This window comes from Corapipo altera, unplaced genomic scaffold (assembly GCF_003945725.1).
Source record: "Corapipo altera isolate COAL_440 unplaced genomic scaffold, ASM394572v1 316, whole genome shotgun sequence".
Taxonomy (NCBI): domain Eukaryota; kingdom Metazoa; phylum Chordata; class Aves; order Passeriformes; family Pipridae; genus Corapipo; species Corapipo altera.
In genome coordinates this window covers 257,349-277,761 of record NW_020884974.1, presented here as the reverse complement: position 1 = coordinate 277,761, position 20,413 = coordinate 257,349, and the positions used below count along the sequence as shown (strand labels likewise).

At 41.4% G+C, this 20,413-nt stretch overlaps 1 protein-coding gene and 1 long non-coding RNA gene across 6 annotated transcripts in view; one reads left to right on the top strand and one right to left on the bottom strand.

Moving 5' to 3' along the window:
* The window catches only part of RC3H1 (ring finger and CCCH-type domains 1), a 55,188-nt gene extending 48,228 nt beyond the window's left edge, over positions 1-6,960 (bottom strand). Inside the window, 1 exon segment of the mRNA XM_027665333.1 lies at positions 6,860-6,960. The gene's annotated coding sequence lies outside the window, so the exon portion shown is untranslated.
* Positions 6,961-7,022: 62 nt separating this feature from the next.
* LOC113957672 lies at positions 7,023-18,975 on the top strand. 5 transcript variants are annotated; one of them, XR_003531264.1, is made up of 6 exons: positions 7,173-7,720; positions 11,361-11,444; positions 12,305-12,468; positions 13,665-13,722; positions 16,383-18,595; positions 18,667-18,975. It is a non-coding gene; the product is annotated as an uncharacterized LOC113957672 (long non-coding RNA). The 5 variants fall into 5 exon arrangements; XR_003531266.1 differs by lacking the exons at positions 16,383-18,595; positions 18,667-18,975 and adding an exon at positions 14,462-14,612 and having other exon boundaries at positions 7,023-7,720; positions 13,668-13,722; XR_003531265.1 differs by lacking the exons at positions 16,383-18,595; positions 18,667-18,975 and adding an exon at positions 14,532-14,612 and having other exon boundaries at positions 7,025-7,720.
* The last annotated feature ends 1,438 nt before the right edge of the window (positions 18,976-20,413 follow it).

Genomic DNA, 20,413 nt, shown 5'->3' with positions numbered 1-20,413 from the left:
TCCATCCTTAGGGTCTAGTTAAAAAAAAGGAGGCTAAAATTAAAACTCACCATTTTAACTAAAGTTTTTTGCAGCACTCAGATGTCTCTTCTAATTAATTCCACAGGAGGCCTTTTCACGCAATTAAATGGGAGAATGACTCATAAGCAGGAAGGACAGCCTGAGTCGCAGCCCCTGGTTTAACTCACCCAGTCTGTTTCAGGAGGCCAGTTTAGCTTATTTTTATCTTTCTTCTGTCAAATTTACAGCACCAGTCAAAGTGGCCACAAGGGAGGGTGCCATGAACAATGTTCCCTAACCTCTCACCACTCTTCCCAGAGGAAGCAGTGACATTTCAGTAGTCCCCAGCAAAGTCCAAGAACAAAGAGTCCCAGGATCCAAACAATCCATCCTGCAAGTCTGAATTATAAAGTAATGAAGTTAAGGGGCAATAAGCCATCTCTGTTACCTGCATTAGCTGGCTGGATTAAATAGCGGCTCATATCAGAAAAAAGGTAAATTAAAAAACAATTAAAAGAAAAATAGGGAATACCAGAGAATGAAAGATCCTTAAAGAGAACAGGAGAGGTAAAGACACCCGCGTATCCAGGAAAAAACATCCTAGAAGGATGCATTTTAGTAAGCAAAGATATAAAGATTCCTTACAGAAAAATAATTTCAAGTCTGGAAAGACACATGGCAGAGTGGTATTTTCTTTGTACTTGCTTTAGTAATTTAGACACTTTGCCCTGTTCTGATCTATTTTTGAACTAAAATCCACGTTCCCTTTACAAAGCAAGTAAGGTTAAGAATTACTGTCCTTTGGAGCTGCTAAATAAGAGCTGCTCATTTTCCAGCTTCCAAAAATTGCTGGATATTAATGGCTACCCACACAATAATTAATAACAATGCAGGTGACCAATGACAATTCCAGTATGATAGTAAACAACTATTCATCAAGATCTTTCAAATTTGGTTAATTAGTTCTGTTGTTTACATTAGGGTACTTTGTCATTCGGTAGGAAGCCCCTCTGACATGTCTAAAACCCACTGCCCAAATGCCTTGTAAAACAGACTTCATTGCTCTGGAAGAGCTGAAGAAATACTTCACACCATATATAACTGAAGATGTTTCATTTATAGAGGTGGAGGCTGAGACTAGCTCCACAATTCCTACTCTTTTTTCCATACCTCCTATGTGAAGCAGGACAACACCTTGCTGTTTCCTATCTCCTCAAACACTTCACTGTGGCACAAAATGCAGGCCTGTTTTTTGTAAAGTGAAACAGGAATTTTAAATTGTGACACATCACCAACAGAGGTGAGTGACTACTTCACTGGACTCACAAGCATGAGCAGATTTTTCAAGATTTCATTAACAATGTTCCCTTGTAAAGACAGAAGAACATTTTCTGCTGAGCCTCCCAGAGAAAGAAAGGCAAGATTTTATTATCATTAGTCCTGCATAACTGCCCTAAACCCCAAAGGACAAAAGACTTTAGTCTTGCCATACTGTGAGTACCAGATTCATCAGATACAAACACGGGATAAGGAAGTCCTACCACTTTCATTGTTTGTAGAGTTCTAACATCAAATAGTACCTGAAGGACTTCATTCTAAAGTTGTAACAAAAGGAATGGAGGTGGGGATAGAACAAGCTGAAAGAATGTGACTTACAGGAAAAGTAAGTCAACAATAAGAGTTTTATTTCATTCACTTTTGAAGGGCATTTACATTACAGTCACTGTAGTAAGACATGGAGGAGTTACCGATTCAAGCACAATTGCTACAAGAAGTGAAGAGTGCTAAGTCAGTATGAATAATGTTTACTCTAAAAACAAAGCACAGAAAAAGTTAAATGCTACTGAACGCTGGGAGTGTTCCACAGAAGCTGGTTTATTAATAAGTAGGTAATTAAAACCGTTCCCCTTGGCATGAATTTCAATTGATTCATTTTGCAATACCTTCCCTGAACCTCACTCCTTTTGCCAAGAGATAGTTGAGTTGGGGTCCAATATTGCCTGCCACAATTTATCAAAAATAATTAGCTGCAGGTCCCTGAAGATCTCCAATGCACAACAAAGAGACAAGATTCTCCTTTGAAAACAGTAGGGAAGTTAAAAGTTGTAATTGAACACCCTTCATTTTCCTCCCTGCTTGAACTGAAGTGATTGCTCAAAAGGAGTTCAGGAGGAAGTGCTGAGAAGACATTTAGAATCAGGTCACAAGCACTCCTGCTCCATCAGCTGATCAACCAGCATTTTATTATCAAGAACAGGTTTAAAACCAACCATACCTCAACCTTCAAAGCTTATACTCACAGGGTCTGATCAACACAGGAGCATCCTGAAAAATAATGATGTCTGGAATGCCCGGATTTTAATTTAACAGCCTGCTTTTAAAGAGTAGTTAATTAGATAATTTTAAAAATAGCTATTAAACTAGGATAGTAGAGGGGTGAGACCTGCCTGACTTTCCTTGTTAAAACAAGAAACAAACTGAAAGAAGTCAGGAACCACCTGCAAGATCTAGATTTTCCCAGAAGAGCACATTGTAGTCACTCAGCCACATCACAGGCTTTGTTTCTTCAGTTGTCCGGTAGCTGAAGTACAGTCCTGTCTCAGACTAACATAACACATACCCAAGTGCTAAATATTTGTGCAACTGAGAAATAATGCTTTAAAGAAGTGGATTTGCAAGAAATCAGTAGTGAGAGGGGTCTATACAGCAAGAACAACATGTCCTTACGGTGGTTTCAGTGACTTTATGGCTGGAAGGCATAATTGTCAATAAAGCCTCCATCTTCTGTGACACTGAACTCCAGGCTCACCACAGTATTCCCTGACACAAACACTCTCTTCTCAAAGAAATTTGATTCTTTGTGTCAAATTACGTGGCAACTCTGTCACAAACTATGTGAAGCAAATGAAAGGTCGGTTCCTTCAACCAGCCTTCCCCTACTTTTCAGTTTAACTGCATATCCTCCATTTCCTATGCAGCAGAAGAGGAAAAACAATCATTTTGTGCCTTGCCTCCCCTCTCCTCCTCATTATTTCTCATATGAAGATCTTTCTCCACGTTCCTAACAATTCTTCATTTTAACAATGCAGCTAACATTGTGTGCCCTTACCTATTTTGAACAATCAAGTCACAAAGAGACATTTTTTTCTACACGTGGTTCTTAGGCTTCCCGAGATACCTTACTTTCTGGGGGAAAAAAACACAACCCAGCATGCAGGGCATAAGTTTTCATGTAAAAGTCTGCATTGGATGTCCAGGTCTGTGTGTATCCCCTGATATATACAATAAGCCACCTCTACTTGCTGAAATTTTCCTTAGACCACGTGCAGCTGCCTTCCCTCTCACTGCATTAGAAAGAAATCTTAATGGGAGGTGGGGGACACACATCACACTTGCATGAAACACACCTCTCTAGACATTCCAGCACAGAGCAGTGCACAACTGGTGCTGCCTCTGACCACACACATTTACAGCAAATGGTTTAAGTGTCTTGGTATTTCTATCACAAAACTGCCATCCTTCCCCAGCTGATAGCAGTACAACCTGTTGCTACCACGCAGTAACAGGAAAGCTATTTCCTCAAGCCCTCTAACCAGAAATTATTTTTATACCAGAAAAATCTATTTACAAGAAGCTGACAAGACTTTCTCACTTTCTTGCCTGTTAACACATTTCCACACCTAAAAAATCTCCTCAGAAATCAGTTGGTCCTTGGAAATGCAATACCAGTTCAACTTTTACTATGAACCAAGAAAATGAAACTGATGCAAACGATAACCATCGAGAGATGCTTCTTGAGAAAAACAAGTGGTCACACTCAGTGATGGGAACTGCACCTAATTCACTGTTCACCGTGGAATCTCCGTGCCGAAAGGAAAGTAACATAACGTAAGTAAACATCTGTGGTTTTCCTTCTCAGTTATCACAGTCCCTCGACTTCAGGCTCCATTACTGTAACAGAGCCTACATGGAATCTTGAAGGTCACGCTGAAATTTCGGCTGGTGCAGCATGTTTATACAACGATCTTTCACGACAGGGCCATACTATATCTTTATTTCTGTGTGAGAATGGTTTCATATTCGTTACCAAGTGCAGTTCAGGGCATTAACTTCAAAATACAAATTCTCCTATGGCTTATCTCTCATGTACTTTGAGACACACTGGTTTTCCTGGCCTAACAGCCAGTAATACTCAGGATGGTCCAGCACACAACCACCTGATTTACCGGGTGTGGGAAGAACCACCAAAAAACCACACAGATTTTCATCTGCAAAATGATTCAGTGGGGAAGAGAATTTTAAACAATGAGCAGGCTCTGCAAAAAATTAAAAAGTTTTATAAACGTCACCTACTTAAAGATGCCTCATAGTGGCTGCTGCATCACTATTTTGAGATGCTTGGGAAGTTTGAGAGAATAAATGCAGGTGAGTTCTTTCCTTCTAGTCCAGCTTCACACTTTATATTGTTTGAAAGCTACGATTACGCAAGTTCTTTCAAATGGATGAAACATTTTTTCCCAGGTATCCAGCATGTAAACTATAATTCTTGGTGACGAAATAAAACAAAAACATTAATTTTCATTCCTATCATTACATATTCCAGACTGGGAAAGGTCAATTCCCTCAGTACCATCAAATACCCTTTTACAGCACTGGTTAGTTATGAGATATAGACTAATAAAATGGGATGTTAGTCTTTGCCATCATTATCACAGGTAACCACCATCAGCATCACCCACAACCTACAAACCAGCATTTTTGTAAGTTTGTACAAAATGCTGTTTTTTACGTAAAAAATTAAGTCACTATTTTAACACACACTCTCATTGAATCTCAGCTTCTGTGATGCTTAATTCAACAAGATTGATAATGGCTTCGACCCAGATTGCTGGTGAATCACTGGCATCACAGCAGAAGTTTCCAAAAGCAATCCTGTTCTGTTCATCTGCTTTAGCAGGAACACTTTTATATAATAATACACAAGTCTCAAGATGCCCCTAAATTAAACCTTGCCTTATTAATGTCTACAATTTCCGGATTCATACATTCATCTGTTCACTGGAACACCAGTTTTTTTAAATTATCCACATACAACCATCTCACTGTAAATTTATAAAATATTTTGCTTTGAATTAAGCTAGTCTGGATACAGAGCTGACAAAAAACCCACAAAAACAAACAAACCACCAGAAACCACACAAGTAACTTCCCACTCATCTCCATCAAGGCTCCTGCTGTTCACAGGTGATTGACAAGCTCACCACTCAAGTTTCTGGTTGTCAAAACAGACTGTACTGATGGTAACTGTGTTTCTACATTTCCCTCCAAGCAGCCTGTCAAGCTGTCTGCTTTGACAGACCCTTTTCTGGGACAGGAAGGCAAAGCTATCGACTGGAAAAGAAAAGGTGCCTGATAACGTCTTCTATTTACGTTAGTGGAAACCATAATTTCATATCAGCACTGAGTGTTAATGCACTGAAGAAAGCCACAGTGCTCCTGGTAAAGCTTAGAAACTGCCAATAAGGTACACACTGCTCCTGGAATGTGGGTTATTTATACAGCTATGAAGCCGCCTATTAGCTCCACTGACTTCCAATGCAGCAATACAGACATTTATAGCTGATAAAATTAATGCCCTCCATATCCTTATAAGACTGAATGGGGTAAAAAAAAGGTACATTCAGGATCACATTAATTTCTGCTTCATAGTACTGCTGTGTTATCTAACACCTCTGTGGCCATATGATGTGAATAAAATATAAATGGTGAAGTTAACAATTGCATTTCTCTTACAGCAGAGTCATTAGACAACAGCATTGCTAAACCAGTTACAATTATTAAAGCAGCTCAGCCACAGCCCAGGTTACTTTGAACTTTTAATAATTTCTGTAAATTTTTCATTTTTTTTTTTTTTACCCACTTCAGCCATTTTTCAATATGGCAAAAACATCCAGAAAACAGTAGCTACCAGCAGAGGGACAGGCGATTTGTCATTCACACTTGACGGAAATTAATAAAATAAGAGAGCTACTCTGAGGGAAAAGGTATGTGAAGGAAAATTCAACATTCCCAGTTCCTAGGAGGAAAAAACCCCTGCATCAGTTCCCTGTTCTAAAACAGCACAGGCCTCAAAATGGCTTTTGAGGACAAAACCTGACACCAGGACATTCCCAACCACTAAAGCACATTAAAATGCAGCTACACCACCACCACGCTCCCGGTGTGAAACCTTACCCACGCTCGCCCCGGAATCCAATGGCCAAAACAACGCCAGGGTGGAAAAATTAGTGAAAGTCAGGGGAGTTCCTGTGCGGTTTCACCACGGTTTGTCCCCACGCAGAGGGAGCCGAGGCCACCTCGCTCTTCCTTCAGGCGCCACAGACAAAAGAGCCACGACCAGGGGAGGGGGGAGGGGTGTCCCGAGAACGGGGGGTATTAATTCCCGCATCGCTGTGGTTCAACACGACACGGGGATGAGTTTTCTTATCTTTCTAGCCACGCAGAAAAACAAGAGCAGTCGCAGGGCACACACAAAAGCCGCCTGTCCCTCGGCCGCTGCAGCCAGAGGCGATGCCGCCTCTCCCCACCCACAGCCCGGACCCAGCCGCCCTCCGCCTTCCCTGCGCCGGGCACAGAGACCTGCGGTCCCTCCCCGCCTGCCCGGGGCGCTCGGAAATCGAGCCCGGAAGGAGCCTGAGGCCCGGCGAGGCACAGAACCACGGAACTGTCAGCGTTGTGAGGTACCTCTAGAGATCAGCTCGTCCGAGCGCCCGCCCCTCCGCCTCCTTCCCCGGCAAGGCGGGCAGAGCCCTCCCGCCCCATTGTTCCCTGCACCCCGCGGCGGAGCCGGCGCACTCACCACACGGGCCGGGCTCCCCGCAGCGCCCACCGGCCCCCTCAGCTCCGGCACACGGGGGCTGAAGCAGCGCCCTGCTGCTCCTCCGGCAGTACCCGCGGGCCCCGGGGCAGCGCCGCCATCGCCCGCCGCCGCCCCACCGCCGCCGCTCCAGCAGCGGCCATCTTGTGCGTCGGCTGCTCCGCTCACCGCCTCCCTCCTTCCCTCCCTCCCCGCATCGCCCTCCCCTTCCTGCGCCCTCCTCCCCCGAGCAGCCGGGGCGGGGCAGGGAGAAACAGCCGAGTCACGGGCTGGAGCGCCGTGAGGGCTGGGCAGGGCAGGGCTGGGCGGGGGAACTGTCACCCATGGCCGGGAGGGCGTCTGGCGGTCTGTGAGGGCCGGTATACCTCCCCTTTGCCCTCTCTCGACATTTTGGGGTGTTTTTCGCTCTATCACCTCATCTTCTCATCGCTAGCGGGCTCAGACGGGCATCGGGGTGGAGGTCGCGGCTCTTCACACGCCGAGCGCCGCCTGAGGAGTGCTCTGTGTGTTGGGAGCCTCCCGAGGGCCCCCGCCCGCCATTTTCTCTCCCTCAGGATGCTCCTGTGTTGGCGAGCGCTGCGGTTTCCCTCATCTTCCCCGCTGCGACTGCCTCACGCCAACACACCTAAGAGCTTGAGGCTGGGTAATTTTCTAACTTAAAGGGAAAATAACACAAATTAAGCTGTTCCCGCTTAGGCGGCCGTTCAGGGTAAAGCCCTCGCCGCTCTGCCCACCAGCCCCAGGGGAAGGAGCAGAGCTGGACTCGCTGCTGGAGAAGGTCCCCCGTAGCTTTATTTGCTGCAGGACCCACTGAAATCATCCTCAGCTTTAACAACACCACAGGTAAGATGTTTGGGGACCCACCAAACCTTCCGGTATGCCACTATCACAAATAGCTGAAATACTGAAGAAATTTTAAATCCTTATAAAATGCCTTACGGGTATTCATAATGACTCGTAGCATTTACTTAGCACTTACCGACTGATAGTTTTAAAATGTTACGAGAGCTAATTATTTGCCATCAGGTTATTTGAAGGTAGCATCGACCTGATGCCCATTTACAAGAATGTGAATATGGTGTAAAATACTAAGGAATTTATCCACATGTGTTTTCAAATTAAAGACCAAAAATAGTGTTTAGTGTCCCCGTCTTACTGCCCAGGTGTTTTGTCATGTCTGGGCCCAGATCTGTGGGATCAATCCTGGCGTGAGGCCACTGTGTGGGATGCTGGGTATGGAATCACTGCATTTCTATTTTCAGTTATAACACCATGAGGAGCACACAGTGTATTATCAGTTCAATATCCGAACTGCAGCGTCGCATGAGCTCAAAATGCAATTTAAACAGAGCAACATCAGGTCAGAAGTATCCAGGCCCAGAGCCAGAGACCCAAGACAGCAACGTGCAAAAGGAAGCTGGGTCATGACATCCAGATAGAACGTAGAAATAAATCACAGAGCTAAACTCCTACACACAAGGAAAAACTACACAGGGGGAGGTTACTCTTCAGCTCCTACTTCTGACTCTTGCACTGACCACAGACAGATTTTCATGTTAATTTTACAGGAAATGTGATGGTAGTAAGTATCCATTTTACTGTAGAAATCATCTCTATTATTTAGGTTTGTCCACCAAAACAAGCCTAGTGCTTATCAAGCTTAAATAACATTGTTAAGAACAGCTATTAATTTATGAAAGCTGACTTTTCTTACCATATTTTCTTACCACCAGAAGGTAACATATACCACCTTTAACTTAGCAAGAGCCTTAGTGTGAGTTACAAAAGAAGTGTAAATTGGAAGTGTTCAAGGCCAAGCTGGATGGGACTTAGAGCAACCTGGTCTAGTGGAAGGTGTCCATGCCCATGGCAGGTGGTTTGGAGCCAGAAGAGCTTTAAGGTGCCTTCCAACTCAAACCATTGTACGATTCTATGATAAATTGGGAAGTTTAACGTGGAAATGTCAGTCTTAAGCATTATGACTATTTTATTGTTGCTTCAAAAAGATTAACAGGAAAAATTTAAAAATCCAGCAAGAGAAATCTAAAACAAGCAATGTAAACATCAGAATCCTTAGTACCATTGTCACAAAATTAAATAGCTGAATGAACAGTTTAATCAAGAATTTTATACTTACCCAGATTTGTAAGTTGGAGATGATCACACATTAGTACATTATTATATTTTTATCATTTTATTGCCATTGTAATACTTTCTACAATGCCTCAATGAAACCTTCATACGACTTGTTCTTAATGGCTGTATAAATAATGTAAGAGTCTTTGTCCTGAAGCACCATCTTTCATATAACCAACTGGCAAACTGCAGTGTAATTTTTAAAAATTTAAAAAATAAAATTCAAATCTGAATCATTATACGCTTATCTAATCAGTCCTCTCTCTTGGAAATGACCTATTAAACAGTATCTTTGTACATTTTTTTAGATCAATTTAAGTACTCTCTTCACCCTATTACTCTAATTTAAAACTGTACATACCTGCCAGAAGGCAGGGTTAGACGGGATATTAGGAAGAAATTCCTCCCTGTGAGGGTGGGGAGGCCCTGGCACAGGCTGCCCCATCCCTGCAAGTGTCCAAGGCCAGGTTGGACGGGGCTTGGAGCAGCCTGGGCTAGTGGAAGGTGTCCCTGCCTGTGGCAGGGGGTGGAATGAGATAGTCTTTAAGGCCCCTTCCAACCCATACCAGTCTGAGATTCTATACCACAGAAAATTTCCAATCAGCAATAGCCATCCTTTGCAGACTCCTCTCCTAAATGTTACACAGAAATGTGACCCTTGCTGGAGTTATCAGTGTTGTGAGCAGAAGCAGAAGATGGCAGTAGGGGCTAAAATGGCCGGTGTTCTTTAAACCTTGGTTTAAAGTCACAGAAACTAGAAATGGTCAAGGCCTGAGGACATCCTGATACTTCCTAGTTTCTAGCACGTAGTGTTTTGTTCAGTCTGGGTTTTAATAATCCAGTCTGGAGACTTCTCCCACTTTCTATACTTGGTTCCTGTGTATTGTTCCTGTATTGTGGAAAGCTTTTAGTTTTCAGGCAGTTTATGTTTTCCCTCAGCATTTAATTCCATCACCAGTATTAACACACTAACAGTAATTTGCAGTATTACAACATAGGTTACCACAGTTGTTGAAATTTAAAGAGGTGGGATCTGAAATGGCCTATGGTTCTTATTATGTAACACTGCAACTTTAGTTCTCAAACCCCATCTTACACCTCCATCAGTCATACTTTTCTAATGCTTCTAATGCTTATTCTTTATTCTGTTTTCTAGAAGTTCAGAAATTTGTAGGTGAGCTTGTTCTCTCCTCGGGAGCTGCTCCCGTGAGGTATCTAGATTAGTTTTAATGTCCGCTTTCCCCAGTTACACAGCATTTCTTCCTGCATGACATGCTTAAAAACCCACAGGAGTGAGTTTGGTTCTACCACATATAGTCTAAATTTTAAATTCCTTTTTTTCTTTTGTTTTTCCATCCAAGAGGGGATAATGTGTAAGCATGGTTCTAGGATTTGACGTTTGTGGCCACTCTAGTAATGTTCTTCAGATTACGCCTTAAAAATGACTCCTCATTTTAGCCTGTATGACCGAGAGAAATAGGTAAAATACCAGTATAACTGTCGAATGGTGTCATCTCACCATTCAATTTTTATACTGCTCTTTCATATAAAACTGATACAGAACTGTGCTACCAGAATAGCTGTCTTTATAAAAAAATGCAGAATTTTTAAAATGTGTTGGCAGTGTTTCACTTTGCTGTTTTAGTTACCAACGTGAGCAGTAAAGCTGATAATAATGGAAAAATTCTCATTTTGAAACCTGTGATATCAGAATGAAAGACAAGGATGACGTATTTTTCCAGGTGTATGTAAAAGTATGTAAAAAATGTCCTTGTTAATTCACACAGCCAAGATGTGTGAATGTAAACTACCAAGCATGTAAACCACAGATAACAAAAAAGAAAATCTTTAGCACTTGTATGTGCTTGACCATCTTGTTAACAAAACCTAAATTCCTGCACTTTTATAAAATCCCACTGACAAAAGCAGAAGACCATATCTGTCCAACGTAATCATTTCAAAAAATTCCAATATTTATTAAAGAGTATGCTGAATATCATCCAAGTCCATGGGATGCAGATGCAACTATTAGAGGTTGTTATATGTGCTTATTTGAAAACAAGAGGATGGTAGCAAAGTAGAGCCTTCCTCTGTGGAAGGACATGTTCAGTGTCTCCACCATAAGAGGCAAGATTTAGATTTCCTTTGTGCAAGAGAATCCTGAAGGATCTACAGGAATGTAAAGTGCATATATGTAAAATCAGAGTTCCTCCATGACTGCTTCTCTCCCAAACATTCAATTTGCAAACCTGCCAAACATCTCATTGAAAACTTTTTACAGTTCTTTGATGCTGTACATAATAAATTTGCAAACTCTCCGTGCAGTTATTAATGTTTGTATTTTCAGGCTACTTGGAATGCAAAAGATCTATGTAAATATACCCTCTGGTTGCAGGTGCTGTGTGTGGAAAAAGAAGAAATTATAAGGGAGGTAATAAGAAACCTCAATGATTTCTCATTAGAAGTTTCACTTACTTAACTGTCCCATCTCCTCCTCCTCCTTCTCCCACTGGTGCTTAGGGATGCAGAATGCTGGCTCAGGGGTATATGCCCCAGATTCTCATTTGCTACTTACTGCCTTTTTGCTTACATGTAATTCCTGCTTAGCTTCAATCCCAGAGCTTCCACTGTCATTTAATACATCTCTCTCTGTGTGACAAAAGTTTTGAAGCAATATAAAGTACAAGAATTTGCAGCATAGCAGGTGTGTAGGCCCACCAGGCAGAGCAAGGCACAGGCACAGAACCACAGCACATCCCTGTTGTTCTGGTGCCCTCTGCTGAAATCACCATCTGCTTGGCTTCTGAATCACCTCCAGGCAGAGGCAGCAGCCAAGTGCCATGTGCTGCCACCTCTTTATCTTGCACTTCCTTGATTTATTTCCTTTTCTATTTATTCTGTCTTAACAGAAAAGCACAGCTACAATCCTTTATTTCCTTTCCTTCTTCCAGTGGTACTTAGATTGAAACTAGTTCTTTTCCTTCATAACACTGCTGCATCACATTTTACAACAGCCTTTTATTGAGCTTAGGAAGGTAATAGATGAGTTGAGATGCTAAACTATTCAGAAAATTACGTTTTATAAGAATTCCAGTGTGTGTGTATGTGCATAAAACCTCAAACCGCCTAAATTAGCAATGTAATTTTTGTTCCTTTCTGGCAGATTTCCTTGCGTACAGTGAAACCGGGGGAAATAAGAGACAGAGAGGGCGATACAGCCAGCACAGTTTCTCTCCAGCAATACCTTTGTTTAGCTGCATGTAAAACCACAGCCTTACTCTCACTTTGCAGGGGAAGCTGAATTGTAAAGGTTAAGAAACTTCTCAGGTTCACAAAGCAAGCAGTGGCAAGATGAGGAATAAACCCACGGTCTGGCCTCCTGTTCGAGCCACTAGACCTTGTGTTCCTCCACACTCATGCAAGTTACAGTAAATGCATTATGAGTAAACTGCGGGGTGAGTAATTTTTCCAATTGAATTTCCCAGGGAAAGCACTCTTACTACAAGAAAAAAGTAGGACTGTCTTACATCTCTGTAGTCACATCCCATTTCTGCAGTAAAGGAAAACATGCTGATGATTTCCTGGAGTTATCCTTGCTTAGTATCCCCCATAAAGACTCCAAGTTTTGTACTGGCTTGTTTGAGAACGCCTGATACAAGACATCCCTAGTGCATCTTCCAGCAAATGGGACTGTCAGTTCCCACAGGAAAATCAAGGACCAAGCTTAGCTTCTCCTGATGTTATGAATATCTGCATAAAGCAAGTTTAGGTGGTTTTATGTTAGTGTGGATCTCAAGTAGCTGCTTATTCAGATCTCAGTTCTAGCAGTTTTTAAAAAGTATGTTGTTCACATTATTGCAGAGAGACATGTTTGATACCTCATCTCTTAGTGGGATTTCAGAAGAGACTTGTAAAAAAAAATATCTCATTTATAATATATATTTATATAATATATACTATAATATATTATATATCTATATTATATATCTAATATGTAACATGTATTATGTATTCTATATTCTGTATATATGTAGTTCCAGTATATGCTTGAGAAACAGTTCACAAAGAGATTATTTTCACTGAGAACATGTCAAATTTGTTTAGATGGGCTGAGGTTATTTTTTGGAGATCATTCTGTATGGTAATTTTTGTTATTCTTTTACCAGGTTCTACATATCATGTCTTCTCTGACAGGCCCATTCTCATGCACACAAACTCCTATCTTTTTGATAAGAATTTCCTCCTCCACTTTTGAATTTCTTCTCAGCACAGTATTCTCAGTTTCCTCTCTCTCGTTATTGTGCTGGTAAAAAGCTGTTACACGCCATTCCAGCAGTTCAATTTCAGCAGGAAACACTGAAATTTCTGAATTGTAAATGTACACTACAAATGGTTCTTGTTGTGTATGTTCTTCTGGTTTTGGTAAATTGTCACCAAGAATTACATCATTAATCCTAACCTTTAAGGATTTTTTTTTTGAATTTGACATTTCAACTATTGATTTGATTTTTTAACTTGCTTAAAAAGAACACCGGTTTTGTAAAAAGAAGTTGATATCTTTCATTGTTAATAAAAGATTCTTTCAAGATTGCTTGAAGGCTTCAGTAATGTAACATGTCATATGATGCTGCCTACTCTTCTTTGATTCCAGCAGGTGAAGGAGGTGTCATTTACAGAAGAAGAAAAAGGAAAATCACTAAAGGGAATCAGTAAGTTGAATGAAAAATAGTAACTAATAGTGGAATTGACTCTCGTTTCCAGACAGGAAGAGATAAGTGTTTGTGGTTTTGCTAGTTAAGTATTTTTGGTGTTATTTTTCTACATAAGCAATTGATATAATTGCTAAAGAAACAACAGTGAAAGGATCAGAACATCCTGTGGGCACAGATGGAGCTTGCACTGTGTATACATTTTTAAGATATTATATTCATTTAATTTTAGCAAGAGTGTCATCAGTTTCTGAGAGATGAATGGGTATTTTTTACGTGCTCATTAAGGCACATGGAAGGCTGCAATATGGGCAAAAGTTGTAGCCTGTTCACAAACCCCAACTCTTTTGAGAAGCACTTTCTTGTTCTCATACATGAGGCTGCAGGATCTCCAGTCTTATTGTCCCCAATGCTTTTGGGGGCATTGATGTTCTGGGGGCTCTGCTGGGCAGACATGTGCTACCTGAATGAAAAATAAGAGCTAAAAAGTAAGTTATTCATCTTCCTTGTGAAGTCCTCAGTCTTTACAACCTGACTGTAGTTGGACTTCAGCAATTTGATATCAGAAGGTTGTTTATGTGGCAGTTTATCACTGTCTCTCACAGGCAGTAGTTTTTCTTATCATTGTTTCCATTAACACACAGAACTCTGCAAAAAAAAAAAAAAAAACAAAGGAAAAAAAGGAGTGTCCTCTATTTTCATACAAAACTCCATCTTCTCCTTGAATTTCCTTCCACAGGAAGCACATAGGCATGTATGCACTTACTTGCATATTAAATAGACAAGATAAAACTGTTTCTACCCTGCAGAGATGAATTAAACATTGAAAAACAGTGGAGGGCAAACACGGTCATTCACTGATCTCTGAGGTGTAACAGCTACAACTCGCAAGGTTTTTGGAAGTTATCTGTTACAGTAATCTACTATTATCAGACAAGAACTGCTTGGTTGCTCTTCGTTTTTCATCTTTTCTCTGAAGCCCAAGAGAGATTAGTGCTCTATTAAACTTGAATCCCATACCCATTGCAGCTCAGCTGCCTTTTCAGGTGTCAGATCTTACAACAGCCAAGTGATGCATCTTTTCCTCAGAAAACAATTTCTCACACAACTTCCAATTTTCTTATTCTGCAGAACTTGCAGAAGAAGGGGTTGCTTTGAGGGTCAGGGGTTCTGTCACAGATTCATTAGGAAGTATAGTGTACATACACTGACAACAGGGAAGGCTTTATCTTCCCATGTAAACACAGACTTCCTTGCTTAGTCCTTATACCTTGTAGGGCTTCCCAAATGAAGCCTCCAAATTGCAGGTTACCACAGAAGAGCTGAAATAGGATGGACCCCATCTCTACTTACCAGTAGGACCAAGAAAACAACCTTTGAATTTTCTGGTTGATACAGGAACTCAAATGTCTCTGATGACCCCCATGGATACTAATAAATCTGACAAAAAACATTTTTTCTAAAAAGGTCTCAAAAGGATGGATATCTACTCTAACTTAAGTTTGTTTACATAGTGTGAAGAACCTCGATCAGTATTGTTAAGATACTAGATAATTTGAGTAAGATTTTGATGGCTTTGGTTAATATTTGTATATATTTTGTCTCAATAGTTTTGCAATGTGTATATACGAATTTTCCACAAGCATTGCTTTGGAATGTTTGTGCCTTCTCTCTGGTTGCCACAGTGGATGGAGAAGATTCCTCCCTGAATTTGGATGATTATGGAATCAAGTTTTTGTCCTTCTTCCTACCTCCTCAGGGGCCTCATAGCCCCCATATCCATCACAGCCCCTACAGAGTCACAGGCTCCAAAGCCCTCATAGACCCTGGAGTCCCTATAACCATTATAGCCTTCAGAGCCCCCATAGCTCTCACAGTCCTCACAACCCCCATAGCCCTCACAGCTCCTATAGCCCTCACAGACCCCATAAACCTCACAGCCCCCATAGCCCCCATAGCTCTCAAAGGCCGTCACAGCCCCTATAGCCATTACAGCCCCCATAGCCTTCACAGCCCTCTTAGCCCTGATAGTTCTCATAGCCCTCACATTCCCTATAGCTCTCACAGCCTCTATAGCCCTCACAGCCCCTATAGCCCCTCATAACCCTTAAAGCCCCCATAGCCCTCATGACCCCCACAGTGCTCACATCCCCCATATGCCTCACAGACCCCACGGCCCTCACACACCCTGTAGTGGTAACAAACCTCAAACCATCAGAGCCCCCACAGAGCTCACAGACCAAGTAGCACTCACAGTCCCATAAGCCTCAGAGCCCCTGTAGCCCTCACAGCCCCTATAGCCACCATAGCTGGCAAAGACCCTAGAGCCCTCAAAGAACCTATAGACCTCAAAGCCTCCATTGCCTTCACAGACCTCACAGCCCCCATGACCCTCTATAGCTCTCAAAGTCCTCAGAGCCCTTATAGCCCTCACAGACCCCACAGCATCTTCAGGACTTTTATCACACCTCAGGATACGAAGTAGATGAGGAATTAAGTACACTAAAAAAAAGCAACTCTCGTGAAGTGTTTTAGCTGGAGAGTCCATTATGCTGCAAAAAGTTATTTCCAGGTTCAAACAGATGTGCTGGTTATGAGTATTCACTTCTCTTGTATACATACGGACTGCTCTCTTTACACAAAGTCTCTTATTTTTCTAGGCTTGGATATGTCTCAGATTTTTCAGATGTCCAACTGAATTCCCTTCAGTTGCGCTCCAGTACGACTCAAGGTCAAGTTGTGCAGGCTCCTGGTAGTTCTTTGTGTTCTCCTGGGAGATCTCTGGAATTGAAAGGAGGTGCCCAAAACTGAGCTCTGTTCTTCACGAAAGCCTTTTTTGAGCTCAGTGGAGCAGAAGAATTATTTCGCTCTCGTCTTTTACAGCCTTTTCCTACGTTTCAGTAGCATAGTCACATTTTTTGTGGTGACTCATTTTCTATTTGTGAACTGCTATGAACCAAGATTTTCTGTAAAGTGACTGCTTTGCCACTTTGTCTTCAGCTCACAGTTTTGCAGCCAATTATTCCCAGCTATATGTAACAGTTTCTCACCTTATTGAATTACATCCTGTTTAGTTCAGATCTTTGTTCCAACTTGTCATGATTTGTTCAATTCTAATTACATCTTCCAAAATGCTTAGAGCTCCCGCCTGAACAGGATATCCTTCACAAATATGATAAAAATATTCCCTACCCTCTTGCCTCACAGAAGGAGTTCAGGACTTGGGATGTGAGCATATGGAGGACTCTCTGCAAACTTGACACTATTTCTAAGCGCCATTTTGTAACCATTTCACTTAAGTGTTGTGTAGCCAGCTTCTTGACCTTGCTTCATCAGAAGCCTTGCTTCAGTCAAGGTTCCATAATTTGCTTTTTTTTTGATGTTATGGTTGATTATTATTCAACTTATCATCTGAGGCCTTACAAATAATTTGCAATTAATTTACAAGTAATTTCTTCCAGTATTTTGTCTGATACAAAATAAAGGTGACTGGCCTAGGGTAGGCACTATTTCCTTTTTGCTGGTCTCATGGAACCTCAGCTGTCTTTTTGGAGTTCTTGAAAGGAATTGCTAATAGCTTGGAGATTACTTAACCATTTTTCTAAATGTGTTGTCTAAAATTGCAGATTATTTTTGTAAGCATCCTACTTAAATAGATTGTTTCTTTCCTTAGTTTAGCTTGATCATTGGTTTGCATGTTGTTAACATGTGCTGGGTTTGGCTGGGATAGAGCTAATTCTCTTCACAGTAGCTGGTGTGGGGCTGTGTTTTGGGTTGGGTATATTCTCTTCCCTTGTTAACCACCTGGTTACAGCTGACATTTTGGTAAAGAGCAAAGCAAAAACCATGAGGCTTTGGTTTTCCTCAAATGACTTGGGAACACTTTCCTTGCCCAGCTGAGAGCAAGTCCTTCCCCAACAATCTTTCACGTAAGCTTTTTGTTTTTACTCTCCATGGCTTCTTGACAGTTTTAGCTTATATTGTGTGTTAATCTTTGTGTTGTTGATTGTGAGAAATAGAGACCCAAGGCCGGGTAATTTCCAGTTTGAATTTATTATATGATAAAAGCAAATTCAGCACTGGGTGATCAGGGGGGAGTTTGAGCAACTCTGAATGCCTGTCACACCCAAAGCAGACAGTGTTCTATATTTATTCTCAGCTACTTCATGAATATTCATTATACATAAGCATAAACATTACACATTGTTATGTCAGGAATTCAACAGATGTTTTTCTTAGACAGTGTATATACATACAAGCATCAATATATATTGTTAAGTCAGACATTCAACAGATGTTTTCTTAGACTTAGCTTGTTATCTATACAAAGTTATAAATTTTCAAGAAAGGTGTTATTATCTAGTTAACTAAACGAAGTCTCCTCACTATAAATTTTGTACAAGGTAAAAGGGAGGTAACTTGTTTTATGTCTTTATAGGGGCCCAATTAAGTTTTGTGATTTGTTTTTCTTTTCTCTCTCTAGGTTATATTGACCTTATGCTGTTTTCTTTTTAATTAGCTCAAATCATTCCCTTAGTTTATTAGATTCATTTTAATAATTTAACCTAGATTTTGCTTTTTTAAAAGGGGCAAGCCATTGAAATGTTTCAATTTAAACAGACTCTTCCCTTCCTTTCTTGCTTTCTCACTGCAGGGGTCTAGTTGCAGCCTTGATGTTTGTTGGAAATAAATAGGATGGTTTTATTACAAGCAGGGGTTTCCATGGCTGCCTCATGCCGGGGCACTTGGGAGCCATTTTGTTTGAAGGACTGGGGAGCCATTTTGTGGTTGGAGACTGGTGGACAGCTTGTGGTTCTGCTTGAGGTTGCTTATTGCTGCTGCCTACCTGCTGCTACACACAGTTCTGCTTAGGGTTGCCTATTGCTCTGCTTATAGTTCTACCTGCTTACTGTCACTTACTGTTCTGTTTGCTTACTGTTACAGTGTGAGGGCGAGCCTGGAAGAATGTAAGGTGGTGAGAGCAGCCTGGGCTCACTGCAAGGGAACCATGCGGCCTGGGTGGGGAAACAACCTGACAGGTGGATGAGGACAACCAACAGGCTGCACCAGAAAGCAAAGCTCACCTTTTAAGGAAGAAAAGAGCGAGGGCTGGCATGGGAGGAGCAAGGGAGTGGCTATGTTAAATTGAAGGGTCTTAAAAGGTCTTGTCCCTCCCATCTAGGTGTGCTCGAGCTGGGTCACAAGTTCGATGCACCCAGTATGCTGTTAAATAAAGTTCCTTGTTTCACTTTATTTGGCCGTCTCTGAAATTTTAATTAGAGATATTTCTCACAGTGTTGATTCTTTGGGAAATGGAAAACTGTCCAGAGAGTGCTTTTCCTTAATTTTCTACAGCGGGGTTTGCCATTCAAACTTTACTGGAACTTATTTTATTCAAGTTCATTAGTTTGACTAATCCCTTTTGAAGAACCATTAACTTAATGACCATTGACACCTCTGCAGCCTCCCAAATTCCTTTCAGAGCAGGTGCCATGCTATTTCAAATTCCTACACTTTGGATGATTTTAGTCAAATGAAAGCACCATGCACTTCATGTTTTTCATTTGTGTGTTGCTAATGGATCTTTGCTGTGACACTGTTCTTTTCCTTTTTACCATTATTAAAATATTGTCACTCACTCTGTACCTGACATTCCTTTTTTCCTACCTAGGCTTCCTGAACAAACTCTCCATTTCGATAACAATAACCGGTGATGATAATTTATTCATAATTCTGGTTGTGAATATAATGACTTTCGTTTTCTCCTGTTTTTTACCCACATTATACACCAGCGTGCAGCACCTGAGCACAGTGCTAGGGAGACTTTTTTTTTATTATTCCTCGATTTTAATATTCAATAAAATCATTTTCCTCTTCCCCCCCCAATTCTTCTTCTTTCCCCATGCTTTCGTGGTTCATCTAAACCCTGTGGTGTGATAAGAATAATCTGAAGATAATTTAATTTACAGCAGCTGCAGACAAATGGTAACAATAACAAAGTGGCAGACTGGTCAAACAGGCCTGATTTTTTTCTCGTTTGTCTGCGTGCCTTGCTAGCTTTGAGACAGGTTTGTTATAGCAGCACAGGGCAAAAAAGACCACATAACAAATAAACCTTTATTGAAGGCTGTGGGCTGACATTCCTTAAGGTTTTGCTGATCCACACGTGAAATGGGGAGAACTCAGACAAGCTGTGTGAATGTTGTGGTTAATTTAAATGTAATTTGTTTCACACACAAGATAAAAAAAAAAGAGAGGGGGGAAAACCCCCAACAAGACAAGCTTTCATTATATAAACATATTTATTTAAACATAAGCAATGATGATACTTAATTAAACATAGACATATATTCACTATTTAATCATTTGTTTAACCATACCAAACCAACGTTGATAAGCAAACACAATCTACCACCTGGTGAGACTGGGGTACAAAATCCGAAGGCAAACATAAGAAAGTAATTTTTTTCTGAAGTGCACCGTGATTTATGGGTTGCTTCCATTGTCCTTCACTTGTGGGCGAGGATTTTGACACGTTTGGGTTCTCACTGGATGCTTTCAGAGGGGTGGGAGAGAGGCGTTGTCAAAAGCAGTGTGGACAGCAGGGGAGGGGGGATTGTGCCCCTCTCAGGTGAGACCCCCCTGCAGAGCTGCTCCAGCCCTGGGGAACAGCACAGCAAGGACATGGAGC